General features: G+C 46.0%; 1 long non-coding RNA gene across 1 annotated transcript; it reads left to right on the top strand.

Annotated features, from left to right (window-relative positions):
- The first annotated feature begins 3,015 nt into the window (after positions 1–3,015).
- Positions 3,016–19,677, top strand: LOC144105351 (uncharacterized). The gene is made up of 3 exons (XR_013308772.1): positions 3,016–3,579; positions 15,545–15,594; positions 19,579–19,677. It is a non-coding gene; the product is annotated as an uncharacterized LOC144105351 (long non-coding RNA).
- The last annotated feature ends 6,756 nt before the right edge of the window (positions 19,678–26,433 follow it).

The following is a 26,433-nucleotide window of genomic DNA, read 5'->3' as shown; positions in this document are numbered from 1 at the left end:
AAACGTTTCTTCTACACTGAAAGCAGGAGCTCAGGGGAGAAACGAACTAATTGAAAACGGACAGCCCCGATAAACCACAGGCCCCACAAACACGTATAATCAGAAACATGTAGAAGAATCAATGAAGGTCGGTAAAACAAGAAATAAATTGGTTCACACAGTGGCAAGCCAAAAATGAAACAATCTATCAGGCGGATATACAGGTGGACTAAAAATAAGGCCACCGGCACTTACCAACAACGGGTAAAGGTTATCAGGCATCGCAGATTCAAAGAACGAATGCCACACAAAAACAGCGAAAAATATGTGAAGGAGCTGGATGGAAAGCCTTGCGCAATGAATATTGTGGAGAACATAATACCTGTTGCGCCGTGAAACACATCGAGCGCACATGGGGCCAAAAGCTGTAAGGGCTGGCAGGCAGTCTTTCCAGTCATATCCACTGTTCTTTCAGGCATTCAAAGAGGCGCCAAGGTACTCGGGTGGGCTGCGCGTCCATCGCGTACAATTATTTTCAGCAGATGGCGTTCTACATATACCAAACCAGAGCCGAGGCTCTTCTAATGATTAATCTAAGCTCCTGATACTGGACCAAAGTAGTCTCCACTGACCCTTGGCTCTTCAGCGCGAAAAACCGCGAGGTCATCTCCACAAACTAAGAACTTATGTTCATGATCCATAATATGAAAACCACTGACGGCTCTACTGCTTATAACAATAGTGCAAAGTGGCTCCAAATACAGTGGAAACAGGAGCGGGCACACCTGGCAACCTTGCTTTACGCGAGGCTGAAGGCGGACTGTATATGAGATGCAGCCATTTACAATTAAACGCATTTAACAATTTTGCAACAGACTCCCAGCACTCTAGAAAGAACTGAACCAAGATTTCCGTGATTTTAAAGAGGAAAAAAGGTACGAATGGTAGATTCGATCGAACGCATTTGCCAAGCGAATTTGCAGCATTGCTACTTCTTATATGAACGTCCCTGCAATACTGAAGCACCTTACAGGCTACATGTAGATTTGACTGTACTGATCGTCTGCTCAAGGCACATTTTGACATGGTCCATCGAAAGTAAACAATACTGGCTTAAACCGATTTGAGAGAACTTCGGCGAAAATCTTATAACCAACATTAGAAACCGTAAGAGGCTTGTGGTAAGCTTATAATTGTTGTTATTCGGTATCAACAGGTTGCTTTTGTTAAATCACTGCGGGAAAGCTCTATCCTCGATACTGATATACAAAATTTGCAGCAGGACAAGGCCTAAAACGAGTTTAATTGGATTGTAAAAATCGCCTGAGAGGCCGCCGGTTGCCCAGGATTTCAATGTGGCAGTCAATCAATTGCACCTTTCGAATCACCTAGAATAGAAGAGTACTGATTACCGCACGCTCAGCCTTAGTATACGGTGCAGTCATAGACACTCAGTACGCTACGCGCACATCACTAGTACTTCAACTGCAGCAAAACGAGAGCAGTAATGATTTAAAAATTCGGTAACTATTCCGTCTATACTTGTGATCAGGGCCCCACCGCAGCAGAGCTCAAGCACTCGCTTGGCAGTGGCGAGGAGATGCTCATCAAGCAAGGCATATCTAGTTGTCTCATCAGAACGCAAAGGATGATTAGTGGATTGTTACCCAGATTCCCAAATTGGTTTCCGCCCACAAATTGGAACGGAGGTCGGCCTTGCTACTTTGGCTGCTGACGTGATTGACCACTCTCCGCAGAGTCACCTTGTACGAACCGTAATCGCTACAGACATAACAAAGGCAAATGATGACATCCTTCACACTTCCATTCTTTCCTCCCTTCAAATTCTTGGTCTCCCTTACCGGTTCATCCTCTCCACTCACGCCTTTTAGTTAATCGAACCTCCAGCGTGCGTGTCCACGGAAAGCCCTTTGGTAACTTCACTTCCAATAGAGGAGTGCCGCAGGGCTCCGTTCTCGCCCCCACATTATATAATGTGGCTTTAATTCCTCTTGTTCGAACCCTAGAGTCAATTCCGTCTATCCGCGTGCTTGCGTATGCCGATGATATAACCTTGTGGTGCTGTCATCCAGATGCGTCTATTCATCAGTCGGTCCTTCAACACGCGCTTGATGTATTGACATCACGCCTCCCACCTCTGAGTCTAACACTCTCTCCTACTAAATCATGTTTCATTCGAATTGGAAATAAAGCCGGCTTACGGAAAGCTCCGCCTTTAAATTTTACGGTACATAATTCTCTGATTCCTCAGGTAGAAACTGTTCGTATTGTTGGTCTGCTCCTCCATACATCTGGGCCTAGCACCCCGTGGCTGACAGCGACCCGTGAATCGGCTCACGCTACTCTAGGTCTGATTCGTCGCATAGCTATGCGCTCTGGTGGCGCACGTGCTCATACGCCCCGCCAGCTTGTGCGCTCTATCCTACAGCCAACTTTGGTATATCAGGCACAATTTAAACGCCTCACCCGCAGACAGTGGGACTCCCTTGAAGCTATCAATCGTGAGGCTATGCGCGTCATAACATATCTGCCTCGTTTAACACCCATACCTGTGCTACAGGAGTTCGCACAACTTAATACACTGAGTGAAATCATCGACCAACGGGTGGCAAATAGAGCTCGAGAACCGTCTCTCAAACTTCATCGTTTAAAGACACTTCCAACGTGGTCCCATTGCCAGCTCACTGACAATCACCCCATTGTTTTCCCGTCGGTATCAGCAGCGTATCTGATTGAAGGGTGCATATTATACACGGATGCATCGCATTCTCCAGAGAGGGGAGTTACTGCTGTGTATAGTCCATCTCACCCGCATCTCAACTCTCGCGCGACGTATACTGCGGATACGTGCACTCCCCTCGCATTGGAACTTCAAGCCATTGGCAGCAGCAGTGGCCACAACGACACCTCGTTAATAGCTGTCCTGTGCTATTACAGATTCCCTTTGGAATGCCAGCTACAACGTTCCGGAGATAACACCGAGTGCACGTGCCCTGGACTTAATCATTGCGGCCTGCTATCAACGATCCGGCAGTCGGCACTACCGTCGGCAGAACAGCTATAAAACCAGCCCAGCACCTCTTGGACATCACTTTGGCAGCAGCAGTGGCCACAACGACACCTCGTTAATAGCTGTCCTGTGCTATTACAGATTCCCTTTGGAATGCCAGCTACAACGTTCCGGAGATAACACCGAGTGCACGTGCCCTGGACTTAATCATTGCGGCCTGCTATCAACGATCCGGCAGTCGGCACTACCGTCGGCAGAACAGCTATAAAACCAGCCCAGCACCTCTTGGACATCACTTTGGCAGCAGCAGTGGCCACAACGACACCTCGTTAATAGCTGTCCTGTGCTATTACAGATTCCCTTTGGAATGCCAGCTACAACGTTCCGGAGATAACACCGAGTGCACGTGCCCTGGACTTAATCATTGCGGCCTGCTATCAACGATCCGGCAGTCGGCACGACCGTCGGCAGAACAGCTATAAAACCAGCCCAGCACCTCTTGGACATCACTTTGGCAGCAGCAGTGGCCACAACGACACCTCGTTAATAGCTGTCCTGTGCTATTACAGGTTAGTGTTTCATCTGTTTCACAGTAGAAATAAGCCTAGTCAATTGTCTCACTGCTGCTGCTGCTGCCAGGTGTACAATGTGTAACGATAACGAATGTCCCACGTGTCAATTAGTGGTGGAGGACGAAGATGGCCTCTCTTGCAGTGAATGCAAAGCTGTGTACCATTTAGGCGAGTGCGCTGGCGTGTCAAAAACTACACTGAAAAAAAAGAACTACCGACAAACATGGAGATGCCCCAAATGTAGGAAACCAGACAGTGAAAACCAACAGCTTGAAAAAGCAGACACGGAGCCAAGCATGCAGAACATGTGGCAAATGTTGCTAGCCATCAATCGCAAACTGGAAACACTGATGCCATTGAAACAGACAGTTGAAGGGTTAGAGCAGTCTGTTCAATTCATGTCCGATCAACTGACTAACTTACTGGACCGTGTTGATAAAAACGAGCACGCGATAAAGGACATCAGGAGCCGAGTCAAAAAACTAGAAGAAAACGAACACACTGAACCGCTAATAGCCCAGCTAGACGAATTAGAATGGCGAAATAGGCGAGCCAACTTACAGTTCCACGGCATACCTCAAACAGATAAAGAAGACCTCTTGGCAAAAATCAACATTATCGCTGCAAGGATTGAGCTTCCGCAACTTTCTGATGACGATCTGGATGCAATACACCGGCTGCCGTCAAGGCGGGGTAAGGTCCCTGCTATTATCTGCCGCTTCTCTAAACAAAAAACTCGTGACTTATGGTGGGAAAGCAGGAAAAAGATCGGGAATGGAAATGACAACGTGCATATTCTTGAGAACCTAACCAAACGAAATCGGGACCTGTTGCAAAAAAACACTAGAATGGACAAAACAACACGACTACAAATACGCCTGGCACAGTAACGGCAAGATACTGGTCCGGAAATCTGACGGCACATCGGCGATAGTGGTGTCCAAAGCATGTGACCTCGATCGGCTTTCATAGGGGTTTGGCTCCTACTCTTAGGCATACTGCTTTTCCGCACCCACAATGGAGCCACTTTGTTCTCTCTCGGGCCAGACAACGTATCCGTCCTTACGACCATCTAGCACATCCATAGCGCCTACTGTGAGCAAGAAAATGTCGTTCATTCACATCAACGCTCAATCGTTGCGCAACAAAGCTGATGAGTTTGAAGCGTTTCTTTCCACACTTAACTTTCGTTCCAATATACTAATGATCACTGAAACTTGGTATCAAAACACATGTGAAGCACTGGACTTGCCAAACTACAACACGTACGTAGTGAATCGCTCTGACAAGCGCGGCGGCGGTGTTATGATAGCGATAGAAAAGGATCTGAGCTACAGCCTTGTCACCGACTTTACTTACGTTCATGATGACTATGAAATCCTCTCCGCGCGCAACGGCAGAAATATCTTCACAGTTATCTACCGGCCGCCTAAAGGCAACTTCTCCAATTTTAGCAGCTTTCTTGACGAATTCCTCGAATGGGTAACAGAAAATAATCTTAATCTTGTTCTAGGCGGGGATATCAATGTAGATTTGCTCTCATATTCTACCAACAAACTAGAAATTGAGTCCATATTGCAGTGCAATAGTTTTATTTCTGTTATAAAAGAGCCAACTCGGTTGCAGGCAGCGACGGCAATCGACGTCTTTTTCACCAATCTTCCAGCTGATTGTTTGAAATCAGGGGTTATTACTGCTCATATCAGCGACCACCTGCCCATATACCTGATAGTCGATTCTTTAACGTCTAAAAAACAATGTAGTTCAACTGTAATAAAATACCGGCGCATTAATCCTACCACATTAAATCACTTTCGTGTTGCACTAAGGAATATTGACTGGAGTGTCGTTGTCAATGAAACCGATCCTAATGATGCCTATAATGCGTTCATTACAATATTTAAGTCTAAATATGAAGAAAACTTTCCTTACGAAACCTTCCAAAAACCCCGGAAAGCACGAAAACCGTGGATAACCACAGAATGCCTAAAGATGATAAAAAGGAAAACAGACATGTACAACCGCTTTGTCCAAACTAGGTCACTGGATGACCTTCAACAATTTAAAACATATCGGAACCAAGTTACGTCCTTCCTTCGTCGTGCGAAAAAAGAGTACATCGAAAAACTGTTCAACGGTGACTTGCTTAAAAAGGCTGATCTTGTGTGGCGCAACATTAATCAAATTTTAAATCGAGGTACAACTCCTACTGGCGTGTCCGAAATTTTGGTCGACAACAAACCTGTGAACGGAAAGGAGTTAGCAGACACTTTCAACAATTACTTTGTGTCTCAAGCAGCTCAAAATGGGAATTTAATGAGTGTGCAATGCCTGGACGATAGGGTTGTTTCTAGTGCATTCCTGTCACCTGCTGACGCGAATGAAATCAGAAATGATCTCCTGGCCTTGCCCAACAGTAAGGCACAGGATATTGACGGCCTGAAAATGTTACCAGTCAAACATGCAGCCGATATCGTTAGTCCAGTCCTGGAATATATTTTTAACTGCTGCATAGAGCAAGCAGTGTTCCCCAAAAGAATGCAGATTGCGAAAGTTGCGGTTATTCATAAAGGTGGAGACAAACATCATCTGTCAAACTATCGACCTATTTCTATTCTACCTGTTTTCTCAAAGTGTTTAGAAAAGATACTGTTTAAACGAATAAACGGTTTTTGCAGCAAACATAACATTATTAATCCCAGCCAGCATGGCTTTCGAAAACATTTTTCTACTGAAACCGCGCTCTTAACCCAAAAAGAACTTATTTTAGAATCATTTGAGCTGAAACTACTTACGCTAGGAATTTTCGTCGATTTTTCTAAAGCTTTCGATCGCATCAATCATAAAATAATGTTAGCTAAGCTCGAGCACTATGGTTTCCGCGGCAAGTTTCTTCAAATAATTCAATCTTATCTAGGCTTTCGTGTGCAACAGGTGATAATAAACAACTGTTTATCAGACGCCTTGCATATCTTTTCAGGCGTTCCACAAGGTAGTATACTGGGGCCCCTGCTTTTCCTCCTTTACATCAATGACATCGTCTGCATAAGCAATCATCCAAGTTATGTCATTTACGCAGACGACACTTCCTTATTTTTCAGAGCCGCAAACTTGGTAGATCTTGAGCAACAAGCAGCAGATTGCTTACACTCTCTACATGAATGGTCCAAAATTAACTCCTTAAACATAAACACTGAAAAAACAAAAGCAGTGCTTTTTAGACCTCGCAATAAACTGACTCTATTGCCACCACTTTTTCTTAGGATGGGATCATCATCCATTCAGTTAGTTCCAACTGTCAAAAGTCTTGGTGTTCTTTTTAATGAAAATTTGACTTGGAACGATCACGTTGACCTTGTGGCTAACAAACTGTCTAAGGCCGTTGGCATTTTATGTCGACTGCGATATTTTATGCCAAAGCATATAAAGCAAATGCTGTATAACGCACTTTTTTCTTCTGTTGTTGATTACTGCTTACTGGTCTGGGGTACCACATCTTTCACTAACATCAACCGCTTGCATCGTTTACAAAAGAAAGCTGTTAGAAATATTGTGAACGCTCCTCGACTCGAACATTCTGCACCAATTTGTGAAGAACTAGGCATCATCCCACTTCCTCAGTTATACAAAACATTACTTCGCAAACGATACAGGGCAAGCGTCATTAAAAACAACTGTTTTATGTTACAGCTGTCAAGATTACAGTGTAAACATTCTATGTATTCAACTAGAACAAGTTTGAAATGGTTGTTACCTAGGACGCGCACAAATTATGGCTGTCAAATGTTGCGCTTCACTCTCCCACATTTATTAAATGATGAATCAGAGTTGACGAACAACTGATTGATAACTGTACTACCTCATGCCCTAAATGTTCGAATGTTAATCCATGATCTTCTCTGTATCAACTTGGTTTCTTTCTTTCTTTTGTTGTTTATGTGTGTCACTACCAAACTGCCTCTGTAGGGTGCGTCGGCCTCGTCAAGCCTCATCACTGGCTTTTTGCCGGCGCACCCAACATCCTGATGATGTTGAATAAAGTATTGATTGATTGATTGATTGATTGATTGATTGATTGATATATAATGCCATTGCTTCCCTTCCGCTCGTTCCAACATTCAATACAGTTCATATTTACAGCGACTCCCGGGCCGCCCTTAAACAGCTTAAGGCTGTTCGACAAACGTTCCAGATTTCACAATCAATTCATGTGCTCTGCGCAAAGTATCCATGTCCTGTGCGCATACACTGGATTCGCGGCCATGCCCAGGATCCACATAACATTCAAGCGGATGCTATGACTCATCTTCATACATTCGACGATCCGCCACCTTCCCCTCTTCCCCCAGATCCGTTCCTGTCCCATGTTTCCGATTCCGAAGTCCTGCGCCTACGAACACGCGCTCTAATTCCTCCGTGTTCGCACCCTCTCCCCCGTAGTCTTACTCGGCAGGAGGAGGTATCCGTGCGCCGGATTCGACTGGGGCGGCTCTGACACCATCTGTCCGTCATTGGTGGCGTGCCAAAGATCTTCTAGCACCTGACAGATGCCCTCACTGTAGCGCTGCACCGGACATTTGTGATGTGCGGCACTTGTAATGGACGTGCCCAGCGACGGCTGCTATCAGAAAACGGTTCCTCAGGGAGGTGGGCCTGCGGTGGAACCGCGAAAGTGACTACGTGAAGTGGACTATGGACAACCGTTTCATTAGCAACCTGTGCGACTACCTGAGCGCAACGGCTCTTCACTCCTTCTTTTAACTTTCCATCCCGTGCATTCCTTCCCCCCCCCCCTTCCTTTTTCAACTTATGCCTCATGGCACACTTCTCGAAGAAAAAAAGATTAGTGGATAATACACGGGCCGCACCGTTCTCTATCGAACGTTTTACAGTTTACAATCGGGATTTCCTGTGTGTACAAGTATGAAGCACCATATTCAGGTTAATGCAAATTATGAAAGTTCAGAATCAACCGCTTCTCCTCTTCCTGTCGAAGGAAAACCTCGGGGAGCCGAATACAATAGCCAAGCCAAGATCTCTTGCTTAAACATCTTCCAAGCTGCAAATAATGGTACTGTCATGGTCAAGCGACATTCCCAAGTTATCCTTCCTCGCGGCATGAAGCCCTGAGATCCTCGTTCAGAAAAGAAGAAATATTTTTACACAGTGTCTGCTGTGACTAAAACTTGTGAACGGGCACATATTTAAATTCATGCAACGACCATGGGAACGTGAGAGAAAGGAAATGCCCAGATATCACACAAAACGAACGTTTTAAAGACGCCTGCGGAAACAGAAATCCGACCCAACCGTAAATGTCAGGCTCGTCTAATGTATGCGATGGTGGATGACAATCTGGTATCATTTAAGCCTGCTTTTTCAGTGATAGATGATAAAATACAAGAGCTCTAATCGGCACTTTCCATAGCTTCTGCATGGTTGCGTATCCCGGGCCCGAGCATTTAGTTTAAATCGGCCATGAGTACCGCAACTAAGTCACAGCCTAGAACGGTTACAATATCCTGAAAGAAACCTGCTCTTTGGACCCGTATATTTGAACCAAGCACGTTGGTGAACCTCCATTATTGACTATGCAGATGAAAGTGAAAACATATTAGGAGCCCTTCTGTGTCTGCTTGGTATATAGTATCAGAAGCATACTATTTTTAAAAAAGAGAAAGCAACCCGCCGAAAGTCCAGCCGAGTGTGACATAGAGACATTGTAATCTGTTAGGAAGGGCCGCAGGGTACCTCTGCATCCAATTCACTTCCTATATTAACAATGTCTAGCCGACGAGCCGAAAATTTTCGGCGAAACTGCAACTATACCGGAGACGACATATGTTGAATTTTGCGACTAAAATTCCTGGATGTTCGCCATGGCGACCGCCTTCATGGAATGCAATTTCGGCTTGAAAATTTGAACGGTCCTGTAAGGAACCGAACAAAAAATAGCAAATGTCTATCAAACCATACATTTCACTTATTAAAACCGGCTTGGAAGGCTGATCAGAATGGTACTATTGATACCACTTAAACTTAAAATCCATCTGGATAAAAGGTCTTAAACATCAGACACTACAGGTCAGATGTGATTTTGGCTCGGCAATTATATGTATAACTTCAAGAATATAAAACAATCACTAAAGAAAGCATCACCAAAAATTCAGCCCGAGCTTGTTTGAAATAAAAAGGGAATGGTTTCAGCTAACATATCGAACTGGAAATGCAGCAGAAGTAAAACGTGCTAATAAAAATTATAAAGTAATGTATGGTAATAGGGTTTTTTAAACTCAAATGCTTCCATTTGTACGAACATCAACATCCTGCCTGAAATATTTTCAATTCAAGTGAGCTATAAATAACGTGCTGCACTCATGAAATCTCGCGTGCCTACCGTGCCGATAACAAGCTGTGGAAAGAGTGTAAAAACTAAAAAGTTCCGGAAATATGAACGCAATTTTCTACTGCGGGAAACATTTATATGTTCTTCAGTTAACATTATGTTCAAGGAACAAATTTTTACTGGATATATGTTGGAAATGAAATATCAATTTAATTCACGAAAAAGTAATCTGTAGAAAAGAACGAAGCGTCGACGATTAAAACAATGCCAGGTGTGAATGGATATTGTTCGCATAACACCGGTGCCTTGACTAAAGCTTTAGTCAGCTGTAGGGAACACTTCAGCAGTGTTTTGGTATGGAGTGATCTTACTCCTTACTGTGACTTCTCTTCTTAGTAAGCACACCAATATACCATTACCCATTTCGGTATTTATTTCTATTCGACCGCAATATCTGCTTCGTTTTGAAGTGTTTCTTCTCTTCGTCATGATGCACATTCTTACTCCAGTGCAATTATTTTGCTAGCAACAAGCTCCATTTTGGTTGGAATGTTTATGATACATGACAGCTGTGCAGATTATCTCTCGGCAACAGTGTTGCTGCTGCTATAACGTCTGCTGACGAAGACACCGATCTGACACACCTGTCTTGTATGACCACTACAGCGACTATCAAAACGCAGAGGTGTGTACAAGGAAAATACATTTTATTGTGAGCAAAGTAATGTTGCAGTAGATCATTGTCTGTGAAGCAGTGCAAGAGCCGAGACCTTAGTGCATGGATAAACGAAGGAACGGAAGATGAAAGAGAAAAATAATTGGCTATGGTTAAGCTCCGGTTAAACCTGGAGTGACGCGATAGCTATATGCGGCTGGCCGAATGGAGATCGTTCAGTCGAATTTCAGTCAGTCTTTCGTCGCTCTGTTTCGCTCGGCGTTCCTTCTTTATCTTCGTCCTTGGGCGTGGATTCACTCTCTCCTCCTCTCCTCCTATCCACTCCCCCCCCCCCCCCCCCTCGACACGACGCCTGCGCACAGCTGTTGCAGCTCGGTTCCGCAGGTGCGCCGCGCCGCCGGCAGCAACAGCTGCTCCGCACCACGTAGCCAACCACGTGACCAGCCACGGCGCCGCCACTGAGCTGAAGGGGTGCCACACGCTGAAGGCTCGAAGAGCTGGCGTAGTGTAGCTCTCGCTACAAGAGAACGCACCGCAGTGGAGACTTTGACAATTATTTCGGCCAGTTTGGCTTCTTTAAGGTGCACTGTATTGTCCTGACAACACAGAAGCTTTAATATTTCGCCTGACTTCAAGCGGGGTCAATGCGGTAAAGACTGGAATCTGCGTCCTCGCTCTGAGCAGCCAGATGCCACACAAGGCGTTGTCACGGCCGTAGCTTTCGAACTCCACATGCGTAACGCTGACACAAAAGAAGCTGTGAACTCTCGCACATTGTCCTACTTTGCGTTTGCACAGGACCAACTTATAATGGCCACTCTGAATTCAGCGCCACACTTCAGTTGTCACTAACAAGTGGTAACTACAACAGATAGTGGTAGCGAGTGCGCTCTGCGGTGTGATTGCTGGCTGTCTGAACCGCAGGGCGTACACAGAGGAGCTGAGAGCGCCTGGCTGAGCTCCATATCACGATACGAGATGAAACCGCAAATTTTTTACTCTCCGGCTGGGGCTTAGCAGCTACTGCATTATAGTAGTCGAAATTTGGCATATTGGCCAAATTTTGATGGGTGTCATTTGTAAAAAATGCGACTCGCATTGTAAATCATTATATTGTAATAACCCCCGGTTAAAAAAATATGTCCAGCAGCTCTTAGTTTTGCGTACCATAGTGCCTATATTGTAGAAATAAACATACACTCGCCAAAAGTTTTGACGAAAAGAGGAAACACGACGTTTCGGGGCCCGTACGGGTCCCTTGATGACATAGAGCGCCGCATGGAAGGACGGTGGCTTAAGTACGGCTAAAATTGCGAAATGTCTGATTGTAAATCTCTTGAAGATTTCCACGTGTCCTGTTAAGAGCATGCTCCCTGTTATGTATATGAAAACATTCTAAAAGAAGGCGCGATGATGAATTTTTCTCGGTGGCAGTGACTGATGCTTCGCCCCAATCGATGGTGTGTCCCGTTGATACGTTCTGTTGCGCCAAAGCATTAGATGTGGAGCGGCCTTCCGTGACGTCATTCTGATGCTCTCTTAGCCTACGTCTGAAGGTTCTGGTTTCGCCAATGGAAGCGGCGTTACAGACTTGACACGGTATCCTGTATACCGCGCCCGGGTACCTTGAGGGATCTAGACGATCTTTTACCCGGACCAGCTGTTGTTTTAACTTGCTGGTAGGCACAAAAGAAATGTGCACGTCAAAGCCTTTAAAAGTGCATGAAAGTGCTTCGCTTGAGCCGGAAGCATAAGGAATGCTCGCTCGCTTGGTTTCTGCGTTTTCTGCTCTTGGCCAGGACGGGAGGCGTGAGCTGAGTGCTCATGGCTTTTCATTAGCTGCTGAGGATATCCATTGTTTTTAAAGTCTTGCTTCACTTTGTCGATTTCACAGAAGAGTTTTTCTTGGCTCGAGCATAGGGTGAAAGCGCAATAAAAAGATGGCCTGGCTTAGCTTATGGTTAAGCCTAGGATGCGAAGCATACGTCGCTTGGCAAGCCGTACTTCTCGTTCTTCTCCCGTTTCCGTGGCTCTTTGTAACTTGCGCTTTGAGGTCTGGCGAGCCGTCATCTCCCTGGCCGACATCTCGCTGCTCAACTGACTCAATGAGTGCGTCGCCTTTTATACAATTGCGTGACGTCAGTATCTCCTAGAGGTAGGAGCGGGAGTTAGGCCGCCGGCGGAGGCTGCGCGTCCGCAAGCGAGCGCACGAGTTGAGCCCCAGCTTTCACAGCTGTTGTGACGTCATATCACGTGGAGCGCCGATGTAGGTCAAGTGGTAGCTACGCGGCCGCGCGCGGCGCAGCAAGGAAGAGCTCGATTGTGCGGCTAGTATGCTTCGCATAGAAGCGATTTGCCGACTGACCGCTTGTGACCAATTGGATGTGCGGACTGAAAGTTGAGGTGCCTCCCGGTGTGCGTCTGTTTCCGATATACTGAGGTTTCAAGCACGTTTGTTTTTCGCTGCACGAGGACATCAAGAAAAATAATTTTTCCATTGACTTCTTTTTCCACGGCAAATTGTGCTGATGGGTGAATTGCATTTAGATGAAGTAGGAAAGGCTGCACATCTTCGTGATGCATAATGCTGAAACAGTCGTCCACATAGCGTAGGAAGAACTTTAGTGCCGGTTGGAACGTGGAAATGGCTGTTCTCCCATTGGCTCAAAGGCGCAGACAACGGAGATAGAGGCTCCGATTGCTGTGCCGAAGCGCTGCCTGTAGAAAGTTGCGGAGAAAACAAAATACTTGTTGTTGAGACCAAATCGCAAGACACGGCACAGGTCGTCCACGTCGAACGGAGTCCTTAAAGGCCGTGAGCTGTCTACGGAAAGCGTTTCCTTGCAGCACTGCACTGCGAATTCCACAGGGACGCACGCGAACATAGATTTCACGTCAAATTAAACCACGACGTCGTCGTCATCCATCGATGCCTGCTTTAGTTTTTCCACAAAGAGGCGAGAGTCCTTAACGCAGCTCGTCGTTTTTCCCACTAGCGGGCGAAGGACCGTGCAGCTGACGGGACAGTTTGCACAGCGGTGAACGCCTGTAGTTAACGATTGGTCGCAGAGGTACACCTGACTTATGCACTTTTGGCACACCGTAGACCGCGGGAGCCGAGCCGTTGTGGCAAAGAAGCTGATTGTGCAAGTGTTTCTTCTCTGGAGATACGTACTTGAAAACTTCAGTCAAGAGCGTCTGCAGTTCCGATTCAATTTTCTTCGTTGGATCGTGGTTGGGTTTCATGTAGCTGTCTGCATTCTCAAGAAGTGAGGACATCTTCGCGATGTAATCGGAACGGTCCAAAACGACTGTGGCGTTGCCTTTGTCGGCGGGTAAGATTGCGATTTCGCTTTTCGTCTCCAACTGTTTGATGACTTTCTTTTTTGGCAGGGATAGGCACCCTGTTTTCGTCTGCGAGAGTTTTTCAAAGGCTCCAAAGGCACGGGAACGTGCCTCCTCTCGTCGACTGGGCTCAACTTGTCGAACAGCTTGTTCGACCGCACAGATCATTCTTGCGGGGTTAGGGGCAGCAGCAACGTTGAAGTTCAGTCCACAGCTTAGCAGCGAATGGTCAGCGGAATCAAGTTGCTGCGAGGGAAAATTGCAGATGTCAGGAGAGCCAGGAGTACTGACGCTCCCCTGTAGGAGCAATGACAAGTTGCCTTCTTGAGCAGACATTCTCTTGTTTCTCGTCCTAGCGGCGACGCTGTTTGCGTGCAGCATAACTTCTGGGAAGTTGTCGGTTAGGTCACGATGGAATGAACGTTGTGAAAAGAATACATCCCCTTCCAGCCGCTTGATCGTGTCTTTCGTTTTGGCGATCTGTTCTTGGAGAAGGAGTTTTTCGGCTTTGGCGGTGACTTTCCTTCCAAACGGTGTAGGCAAAATGTGCGGTAGCCTCAGAGACTTCGGGGTGAGGCCCTGGGACTTGCAGCGCAGATTGAACTGTAGATGGCACTGAAAATATGCCAGTCTTGAATTTAGGTTGACAAACTGCCTGATTCTTGTGATGACTGCCGTTCCATACTTAGCGCGAAGAGCAATATAGTCCAGAGTTTCACGGAATACCGTCTGGAGAGGGGCGAACATTGTAGAAATAAACATACAGTCGCCAAAAGTTTCGACGAAAAAAAGAAACACGACGTTTCGGGGCCCGTATGGGTCCCTTGATAACCTAGAGCGCCGCATTAAGGGACGGTGGCTTAAGTACGACTAAAAGTGCGTAATGTCCGATTTCAGATCTCTGGAAGATTTCCACGTGCCCTGTTAAGAGCATGCTTCGTGTTATGTACATGAAAAGGCTCTAAAAGAAGGCACGATGTTTTTCTCTGTGGCAATGCGTGATGCTTCGTCCCAATCGATGATGTGTCCCCTTGATACGCTGTGTTCCGCCAAAGCATTAGATGTGGAGCGGCCGTTCGTGACGTCATTATGATGCTCTCTGTGCCTGCGTCTCAAGTTTCCGGTTTCGCCATTGTAAGCAGCGTTACAGACTTTACATGTTATCTTGTATACCACGCCCGGGTACCGTGAGAGATCTAGACGATCTTTTACCCGGGCCAGGTGTTGTTTTAACTTGCTGGTAGGCACATGAGAAATGTGCATGTCATAGCCTTTAAAAATGCGTGAAAGTGCGCCCCTACAATGTTCGCCCCTCGCCATACGGGATTCCCTCAAACTCTGGACTATAATGTCTATATTGATGTTCTAGGCGTTCAAGCTCACACACCGCAAAAAAATATTTTGGGACGCAACTTTGTTTCGTTTGTTTCTGCTTCTCTCACACCAGCCAAGTATATATGTTATGACGAACCTAGACTCCTAGAAACTTTGTATAAACTGCTCTCACTTCATTTTTACCACCATATATGATTGTTAAGCATTAAACACTTTTGTCTGTCATAGTCTAGAGCTAAACCTATGTACCGCTGATGCAGGTTTGACATCGCAAAACAACAGTTCGGAAGCGGCTTTGAGACACTGAGAGGTAAGCCTCTTGTTTTTTTTTTTGTAAAAAAGGCACATGTTCTTGCCCCTCTAATACCATTTTCTGCTATAACATTCATTCGCGGTCTACGTCTGTATGCCCAACACATTAGCAACAACTCACTAGGAACCTTGTCAATCGAATATGGTAAATGATATGACCTTGACTAGATGCGAAATAAATACTTGACAGGAAATATTGCATATAATAGCTGATCTTTAAGACTGTCATTAAGGTTCGCAGCAAAACATGGACTTCAGAGGACCTGATTGCGTAAGCTTCGCTTCTTAAATTTACATTCCCACTGAATAGAGCGGCACAGGTAGATTTCGAACCACAGAGGTAAGAATCTGTAAAAAATATAGTAAACACTCTGTTACTAAAATTTACTGGACAGAGACACGAGTCTATGCTTCCATGTGATTTTTTAAAGGAATGGAAAAAATAAAAAAGCAATAGACAGGACAAAGCGTTCCAGATTTCTGGAAATATAACAAGTTTATACCTGTAGAGAACACTAATATAAATCATCTTAATACAGCGACCTTTGAGGCCAGAAGTATTCGCAGCAGATTATTGCCTTTTCAACATGCAAAACATATTTCATATTGACTTTAATACTGCTCTCGTAATAGCTTATAATGGTAATCTTTCTGGCCTCCTACCTTGAGTGAATCTACTCTGGGATATGAAAAGTGAAAAATACAGCTGACAGACAACAGCACCTGCAGTGTTTATTCGGCTGAAAACGTTACGGAATCGTATTAAGCATTAAGCATGTAGCACTGATTTATTGCACAGTGTTTTGACAAGCACGGCGTTTGAATTGAGCTAAAGTATCCGCCTCTAACGGTAATGGTCGGCGGCTACTAACCCGGTGCCGTTGAAACTTGTTTCCCGCGATAAAGAAAGTGAGAGCGTTGACGAAAACTAATATTGAGGCCCAGTGAGCTGCCCGATTACAGCGAACGAGCCGACAACAGAACATGTCAGCTAAAACAACCGTCGGCCAAATGGGTGTAGTAGTTTACACGAAATATACCGCACCATTTGTTGCATGTAATGATAAGGGAATGCGAGTGCTTGGTAGTTAGCGTGTCGCATAGGCGATATCAAGAAACTCTTGTTAATAAAATTGCATTGCATTTATTTAAAACAGTCAGAATTTGTCTCATACTTTTGCTAAGTCCTTGTACTTTTCTCTCGGTTTGCTGAAATGAGAGCTGATACAGCGCTGAATTCGAAGCAGAATATTGTATATAAAATAAAAAAATTGAGTGGTGAACGTAGTAGAACAGAAAACAAATATATGGTATGGTTTAAATGTCATTCAACTGCGTAGATGAGCGAAAGCATGCGTTTAGTGTGCTCGACTAAATAAATAAAAAAAGTTCCAAGTTCAATCGTATTCTTCTCCCAGTGTACGGGCGTTGAAATATCCGGCATCGGAAGAGTATAGGAATACAGAAAGCATTACAATTTATGCGAAAGAGCAGACAAATGGATGAAGTGCTTGTATGCATTACAAAAGAAGGTGAGAAGATGGTGCTTAAAATCATGCCAACGTCTACGCGAAATGCTTCCCCGCTTCGACAGTACCACAACCTTCGAGACACAGTAATGTATTGGGATCCATACGCAAGGCGATGTAAAAAGCCTGAAGATATGTAGAAAATTTAGTACACTATCTGCTGCCTAAATGCTGTTAGCTAAAGTAATCGCGAACAAATGCGAGGACACGTACTGCCACTCGCTTCTCTGTGACCACATGAGTTTGTCCCCACTGTGCAATAGCAATATCTCCAGTACGCGCTGGAAACGCTTCGTTCTTAATTTACAGCTTATTTCGAGAAAAGAGCGTCATCATTCCACTGGAAATACTGAGACGGTGCGTCTGCATACAGTTATAAGTAGTCGTAAGGAAGGCAAAATCAAGGTAGAAGTCTCACCGGGACCTCAACCGTATCGTGAATGCAGGAAAAAAATAACAAGCATGGAAAGAGGGGAAAAAGATTAACCAAAGTGAGAAAATTTGTGATAGTTTTTGTGAATCTCTTACTAAACGCTGGAAAAGTAAACATTATATTCACCTGCACAGGTGCCTCCAATAAGAGTTGGAACAACGTGAGAGCATGAATTACAACTTGACAATATTGATACGAGGTGGAAAACCAAGGAACAGGATGACATGATGACAGATGATATATTTAATGGCTACGGCCTAGCGCGAGCGCTCAGTCACACGTCACTGCCCTCTTCTCCGTCTTCGTAACGTGACCCGGTTCCTCCGAGCAATCGTCCCGATCGATTGCTTGATGTCTGAATGCTGAGGTGACGATGCGCATGATCAGAAACGATAGAAGAAGGTGAAAGGCTTGCCACTAGAATGAAGGAGCTGATCTAATGAACGGTTGCCCCCTGAGCTTCAGGTCCAGCTGTCGGTCGCCCACAGCCGATGGTCAGGAGTTAAGGACTCGCCGGACAGCTTGGGCGGGGGTGCCGCCTTGGTTCGGGTCGTCGTCGGGTCTTAGTGCGTCTGGTCCTGATCGTCGTGTCTTGTGGTCGGGGCTGGGGACGAGGCGGGGAAAAGCGGCTCGTAGGTTCTGGACAGGTCGAGCTAGCGTTGAGCCGGACGGCGGAGTACAGGTCCCCTGGGCCGATGATGAAGGCGAGCAGAAGGCGGCGATGCTCCCAGGGCTAGACTGAAGAGGTTTACCCCGCACCTCCACCAAATGATGCGAGGTGGCAAGCCAAGGAACAGGACGGCATGGCAGATGACAGATGGAATTATGATTTAATGGCTACGGGCCTAGCGCGAGCGCTCCGTCCCGCGCCACTTCCCTCTTCTTCGTCTTCGTAACAAAAAGTCTGAAAGACACAGCGTTCCCCCTTTTCTAGCTATTTTATGCAAAAGCAATTTGTAACTTTATTAGAAAAAAATTGTGTCTTTTTAACCAACATGTTCTTTCCTTCGTGATGAAGTAAATGGTACATTACATCGTGCGTTACGTGCGCATCCTACAATGAAAACCCACTTCTATTCTAAAGTTCTATTCTTCTATTTTATTCTATTCTCGCTTCTATTCTTCTATTCTATTCAATTTAAAAACGTTATTCTCGTTATAGATGTTGCTGAAGTCTAGCAGAACATATTATCTAAAGATGCACTAGAAGGACCCCACATACATGAGTGCATGCGGTGTAGATTTTCATGTGGCTCCACAACATAGGACGCTTTTGAAATAATCAGCCCTGCTACAAAATTTAAGTTTGGTTCTCAGTTTCTTTTGGAAATCCTCATCGAAAGAAATTTCAGTACCCTTAAGGATGAATACGGTAGGATAAGTACGTTTCACCCCGCTCTATATTTCACGCTTAAATGCCGCTACTCTTTAGCCACGTACCACTTCGATTGTATCAATTACATGTTCATGTATATGAAGTGGTGATGTCACATATGGCTGACTGTCCGAATCACTTTTTCGTAAACCGTTGTCCAAAAGATGGCATAACTGAGCGTATATACATCGCAATTACATCACACAGGTGTAGTAAAATATAGTTTTCCGCAAAGCGTTGAAGTGGAGAACAGTTTTTAGTTAATTACTTTCTTTCACACGCACTTGAGAGACTTTTCTCTGACAGTAAACTTCGCACAGCCTCTTCTTTACATGTTTTACTCATGATGTTTTCGTAGACAATATTTTTTCTCTTTTCACAAGTTTTCAAAATATTGTAGGCTTTTGATGTCATTTCTTATGGCCTATTCCTGCAGTAGCCCCTCCGGTTGTGTATTATGCCAAAAATTATTAAGAATACAAAATGCTGTAAGAAAAAGACGCTGATTTCCAAAACGGAATGATATTGTTGAAAAAAGAGTTTTCCGGTCGCATGTTATCGAAAGATAAATTTTAGCGCCGTCATACTGCAGGTACTCATAAATTTTGCACGGAAGCAACGACCAACCTTTTTTTTTTTTTTCAGGAATGTCATATATAGGCGGAGCTTGCAGCAAAGATCGGGTTGCGCTGATATCCAATGAAGAGGAGCCAGGCGCAGTAGCAACAACCACTGCACATGAAATGCTTAACCTGTAAGTCACTCTAGGCATCTCAATGACAAACATTACGTTCGTCTTTTCCTGCATCAGTGGTTGGCTGGCTCGCAGTAGCGAAACGATGCTACAGTTCAAAGTTATCTCCTTCTTTTTGCAGCAACGAAGCACGACGCTTAAGCAATAATGCCTAGAATATAATCTCTAGTGTGACGAGCCCCAGCGCTCCGCAATGGGAGATGGTGGCGCCGTTTGCAATGAATGCCCACCGATGGCGACAGAGGGCGCTGCTCGTCGGGAGGGTGCCACCGCAGCAGACAACGCGGTTTTCTAGGTTCGAAAGGCAGCAACCTGGTCTTGTGCGGGCGTGATTAATCTGCTCGTGCGCGTATTTTTTATTGATCGAGGTGTAGTGTTTGTTGGCCTGTGTGGCTTCTTGCACATGCAAGTCATCGCGTCCGCTCCTGCCAGTAGTTCTGTGTGAATTCGTCGGTTTTGTGCGCGCGTTCTGTGTGCTAGTACACCCATTCTGCGCATTTCAGTTGCGTAGTGAAATCATCCACTTAGCTCGCGATCGCTCTTTTCACGTGCCCATCACTAAACGAGCTAAATGTCATGGCCCAAAAAAATGTCAAAACAAAAGCGAACATGCAAAGAGACTTGCTTTCGAGTGCCGCTGTGTAAAGCCGGTTACCGCTCGTACAAAGAGCGTGTTTTCATATGTGGATGTGTGCTGCATCACCTTATGGTACGAGGCTTGCAGAATGGGAAAGAAACTTCAAAAGAGAAGAGAGGAGGCATAGGCCCGCGAAATCCCTCATGAGTCGACTCACTCGGGCTCACTCACGTTCATATCAGATTGTTATCTGAGCCGTGGAGTGAGTCCGGACTCACATTAAGATCATGTTCTGAGCCATGAGTGAACCCGGACTCATGTTCATATCATGATCTGAGTTGTGAGCTCGGGCTCGCGTTCATATCACGATCTCAGTCGTGAGTCAGCGGGCTCACATCCAGATTATGATGAGAATCGCGAATACGGGCTCACATTCAGATCATGGTCTGAGCCGCGGTGAGAGTGGGTCCTGGTCTGTCCGGTACTGAGTGGGCCTGTCAAATCAAAGAAGTCCATGTTGTAAGGTTGAGCAATCCCATGATCCCAAGCAAATCCATGATGCCGATTGGGCACGGGTTTGTAACGTTCATAAATGCATTTCCTGCGCCCTCGCACCATTGAGTATCTTATGGTCGAGATGATGATGTAGAGCGATTGTAGAGAGATTGTTTCGTGGTGCTGCACTCTACAGCACCGCTAAAGTGAGAGAAGAGTTGATTAGTCACCGCACTTGGCCTCGTTGGATATTAGCTATAGCTTGCTGTATCGCAGTTGCCTAGCAATTAGTTTGCTGTTTTTTTATTTGGTTGCAGAACACATTCACCGGCCTGAGATTTTCACGAACAGTGAGCGGCAGCTACAGGCCTCTGTGCCTGGTCAGGTTATATGTTTATATAGGCTAACTGCAGCTAGGAGCTCATCGCATAACCGTGTCTTTGGCATTTTAGGCACGTAACCTGGGCTGTTGGGAGTAAAAACTATTCATCTGTCCTTTGTGCGAGTTTATAGGAGTCCTGAGTCAAGGGGAGCCTGGGTAAGCTATGAGTTGAAAAGTGGTAGTGTGCCCGAAATAGTGATGCGCAGGTGAGTCACCAGCGAGCTTCCCCGCGATAAACTGCGTCTGAAACCTGACACGATATTCACGGATTATGTAAAACACATTGCGCTTAAAATATCAGCAAAGAGCAAATCTAAAAATCTGTGAGAGCAAGAGCCTCCAACAAAGCGCCACTGCTAGGCGTGCTGTGTCAGAAGCCTCCGAGTTGTGCTACCATTGAGAGTGTCAAATCGGTGAGCGTGGAAGGACCTGGTGCCGACAACGGAGCTCTACTAGTTGAAAAATGCACCACACGCTTTGGTTCTAAAGAAGCAAGCGCTAGTGAATTAGTGCATTGTGAACGTCTGCCGACCACCAGCGAGAGTGCACAGGTCCTACTCTACAACGTCTCTATTCCAGTTTCATTGTTGGAAGTGCCATCTGTGTCAGTGGATTAATTAACTTACGCCTATTGTGAAGCTGAAGAAAACAACTTTGTTTAATGGGCAAGCAGCGGTAGCCGCGGTGTACCTGAGGGAAAGAGAGGAGTCAAAACATATATTATCACAATTAACTTGCAAAGAGGCCGAATCCTTGATCGAGGAGGTTTCCTTCACAAATCTTAGAGGTCGATGCGGCGTATATATAAAGCCGGCCTCAGGGAAGCACACTTCCAGCAAAAGCAAGTGTTTTGCTGAAAAGTATTTATTATCTACGAGGTCCGAAAGAGAGCCCTGAGCTTTCTGTAAGTACCAAAGAATTGTGGCTCAATACCAAGCACGCACAACACCTAAATAAAAGCCCACGAAATTGACGACGCGTTTCACCTGCTTCGTTAGAGAAAATAGTACCGAAAGAGTACTTTGTAATCGCTTCTAGAAAACAAATTCCTTGTTCCCTTCGTAAGCACCGGATGTTCGAAACTCTAAGATGTGCTGAACTTCATAGAAGCTTTCTCGCAAGCGACAATGGTTTATGGGGGTTTAACGTCCCAAAGCGACTCAGGCTATGAAGGACGCCGTAGTGAAGGACTCCGGAAATTTCGACCACCTGGGGTTCTTTTACGTGCACTGACATCGCACAGCAAACAGGCCTCTATAATTTCGCCTCCATCGAAATTCGACCGCCGCGGCCGGGATCGAACCCGCGTCTTTCGGGCCGGCAGCCGAGCGCCATAACCACTCAGCCACCGCGGCGGCCACCGCGGCGGCAAGCGACAAGCACTAAATGTGAAGCTTCTAGTCGGAGACTCAAAAGAGGCACTGAAACCTGCAGTCAGCTGCCTCCATGGTAGCTGTAGTCACTTACGGCTTAACGAAGAAAATACACAGCGCTCCTTTAGCTGATGTCACGAGAGCGAGGCGGCGCGACCCGCACCCTTCGCAGCGCCCCACGCAGCGGCCGTCGGCATTCATCGCTCGCGGTGCCACCAGGGAGGCCCCAGTCGGCTTACTAGCGAGTATATTCTAGGCACTATACTTCATCCATGTCGTCAAGCAAGCAACCTGAGGAACAATTAGACGGGCTTCGATATGGGTTACAAGCCATCATTTCCACGCCAAGCTTTAACAGACGCCGTTTACTTTTGCTTTTAAGCTAAACCTAGTTCCATCTTTCGAGGTTACCCTCAGAGGAATATTCAGGATGTTGTACTTATAAATCATTTTTTTGGTTATTCAAGAGAGGAAGTGAAAATATGGCTGCTGTTGCTGAAAGGAAGAACGAAAAGGAAAGTGCACAGGCCTGCCCTTTGGCTGGAGCCGAGCCACAGTCGCTACCACGTGCAGAAAGTAGGAGAGTTGAAAGAGAGGAGAGTAAAGAGTGAAAGAGCAGGCGCGCTATAATGCCTCCGGCCGATCCCGGAAGCAGTGCAATACCGGGCGAACCTGAAGCGGAGGCGAAGCAAGATTCGAGCACTCCGCCACATTTCCAAAAATAATGGGACCCGTAGCCGATATTAAATCAGGTAATTAAAATTGAAATGTGGAAGCGTTTTAGAAAATATTTTGAGGGTCGCGGACTCTATGTGCACAAGTTGTCACTTCACTTCTTCAGCACTAGTGTTGTGTGGTGTGGCCTCGTGTGCTGTTAGTGTAACGCGTTTATTAAAACAGCCTTTATGTTAGGCATTTAACAGGTCCTGCGCCAAGGTGACGAGGGCGCGTTTCAGGCTCAGATCCCGGGAGGCGAGCCAGATGGGCCACTGGAAGGTGGGGGGGAGGATAGGCGGGGGACTGGAAGGCTGTGTGGCACTCTACCTTAATGAGAGCTAGGGGACGTTGAAATGGTTTCCATGGTGCATAGTTAGTATCTGGTGTACCCGCTCACCTCACTACCTCACTACATTACTGCACTGCCTCCAAGAAATTTTAACAGGACAGATAAATTTTGTAAACTACAATTATCAGACGCATCGTTCTCCCAACTCCTAAATCTTGGCTGAGCCCCAATATCTGGGCGCTGTAGTTGCGTTGAGAACATGGCGATGGCGACGCTCTACCCGCCAGCTTCTGACCAAATGCACCGTCCTAGCTGTATTCTACGGCTCGAAATCAGAGAAACGACTCTATTACGTACCACTAGAACTTGTGTTCCTATGTTAATTTCGCTGCTGAGAATCCGCGCTAATTCTCGTTGTTCCCCGTTATAGCGTCGAAATGCGTTTCTATGAATATCTCGAGTTAATCCATTTTTAGTTTTCAATTGCTTATTTTTCCACCTTCCCATTTTTCTCAGTGTGCTGTATAACTCGCGCAGTGTGCCTCCGGGCTTTTGGAAGTTACTTATAATAGCTATCTGACAGGCTAGTTGGTTTCAACAATTATATTCATGTGATGTAACTCAACACATACGCACAAGACAAAAAAGAGGAACACACAATGCGAAACACGAGTGCTACTCACAACTGATTTTTGGAAGGGAAGATCAAAGCATATATATGGTTACGTGCAGCCAGCCGAAGAAAGAGACGCGATGATCGATGCCAACGAGGTGATTTAATGACAGCTCGCCTAACGCGAGCACTCTTGCCCGCGCCACTGCACAATTCGTCCTCTTCTTCGTCACACTACACGGGGCCGCCGAGCGATCGTCCCGATCGGTGGCACAGCCACGCGCGAAGTGGTTACGGGCTTAAGAGGATGGTTAGACAGGAACAAGAAAGGGGTGATGTGCTCGGCGCCACTATAAAAGAGATGGCTGAATGATTCCTGGTCTGGAAACTGCCGGGCTGCAGGTCGCCAAGAGCCGACTGTCAAAGCCCCAGGACGCGCCGAACGGCCTGGGCAGGGGAACGGTGTCTTTAGATGTAAGCGGCGTCTCGGGTCGGTGGGGTCGATAGGTGAGGTCCTTGCGTCGGGTTCTGTTCGTCGTGTTGAGTGGTCTGGGCGGGGTTCGGGGGGGGGGGGGGGGGGAACGGCGAGGTCGGTTCGGGTCTGAAAGGCTGGGGCACGGTCGAGCGACGCAGGTCAAGAAATCACGGTCGACGACCACGGCAGCCGCAGGACGACGAAGCTCCCGGGACCAGGATACCGATGATAATCGATGGCAACGAGGTATTTAATGGCTGCTGGCCTAGCGCGAGCGCTCCTTCCCTGGCAACTGCACAGTTCGTCGTCTTCTTCGTCACAATATGTTCGCTTACCCGCGCAGGCACCACCTTACAAGGGATCTCGGAAATGAGGACGCAGGAAGTGAACAGGCGAGGTAATAAAGAAAATCTACTGCCTTTTTATAGAGAGCAAGAGCTGTCTTTGCAAGGGCCCCGACTGTGCGATTTAGGCCGGCTCAAGTGATAAGGGCTGCCTCTGCATATCACTATCATGAACCGCTCAAAGAAAGCATAAAGCTCGCGTAGATCGCACTGCCATCTGATGTGTCGCTGCCCTGACGCCTTTTAATTGGCCGCACAGCGGTCTAAACTATATTTGCGTTCCTACGCGGGACGTTGGACAGCACTGCAATAGGTCATGCCTAGTGCTATTTTTTTTTTAAATTTCCACTGCGTATGCAGTAAGGCAAAAACTCACGGATAATGGACGGAAAGTCCGAATATGTTTTAAGTGAAAAGATTTGACCAACTCTGTGCCACTTCGCGTCATTGAACAATTCGCTCTCGAAATATTAATTCTTACCATCCCGGTTATTGAAGCTGGTAGAGTGACTTCTTTGCTGAAGCGGTGGTCTCGGGTTCGAACCCCGAAACAGAAAAAATTTTTCTGTAACTGCGAATATTCTCTGGAAGCTGTGCAAGCAACAGGTTTTGAGAAGTAATTTGAACGTCCTGAGTAACTTCTTCACTGCCAAGACGCATAGAGGTTCGTGTCCATTTAGAGAAATTGTTACAAAGCGAGGAAGCTGGCGGGTTCAGCAAGTTCCTTAAAGACCATTTAGGACATCTAAAGCCTGGAGATCATATCAATATCGCTGGGCCTGACTTCTTGATTGCCGCGCTGAATTATGGTGTCCCAAGTTCCAATTGTGCGCTCTCCGTCAATGTGGAAAGATTGTTTTACTTGATCCCACATGAACATTTCGGCTGGGACAGAGAATACATGGACGTAGCCGGCATGGTTGGTTTCCAGAAAACTTGTGGTGTGTCACGTGATTTTTTTATGGAGCTGCTCTGTTTTTATCTCTATTCCACCATTTTCTCTTACAGAAAAAATCAATATATATATATAGGTTCCAGGGTCGTGCCAATGCAGTGTGAAATATTTTTTGCGCATTTAGGCCACATACTCGAGCTTAAGCTAACCCAGCCCTTCATTGCAAAGATCATGAGATATGTAGATGAAGTTTTAATTATTTTGAAACCTTCATCCCATGACGCCTTAGCTGACAAGATTTTAGGTGAATTTTCAAGCTGTACACGTTTTCTCAAATTCACTCTGGAACTTCCACAAAATGGATCAATTCAAGCGTTAGATTTGAAGCGGTTTTTTAACCAAACTGATCATGCATGCCGGGCCTTCAGCCCAGGTCGAAGAAAGCGTTGTTGCCTTTCGATTCATCTCATTCTAAGGTGGTCAAGCGGGGTATAGCCACCACCAGTTTTAGATCCGCATTAGCTGACAAGATTTTAGGTGAATTTTCAAGCTGTACACGTTTTCTCAAATTCACTCTGGAACTTCC

This window comes from Amblyomma americanum, chromosome 9 (genome assembly GCF_052857255.1).
Source record: "Amblyomma americanum isolate KBUSLIRL-KWMA chromosome 9, ASM5285725v1, whole genome shotgun sequence".
NCBI classification, from domain to species: domain Eukaryota; kingdom Metazoa; phylum Arthropoda; class Arachnida; order Ixodida; family Ixodidae; genus Amblyomma; species Amblyomma americanum.
The sequence above is the reverse complement of the archived record's forward strand: the minus strand, read 5'-3'. Positions and strand labels throughout refer to the sequence as shown.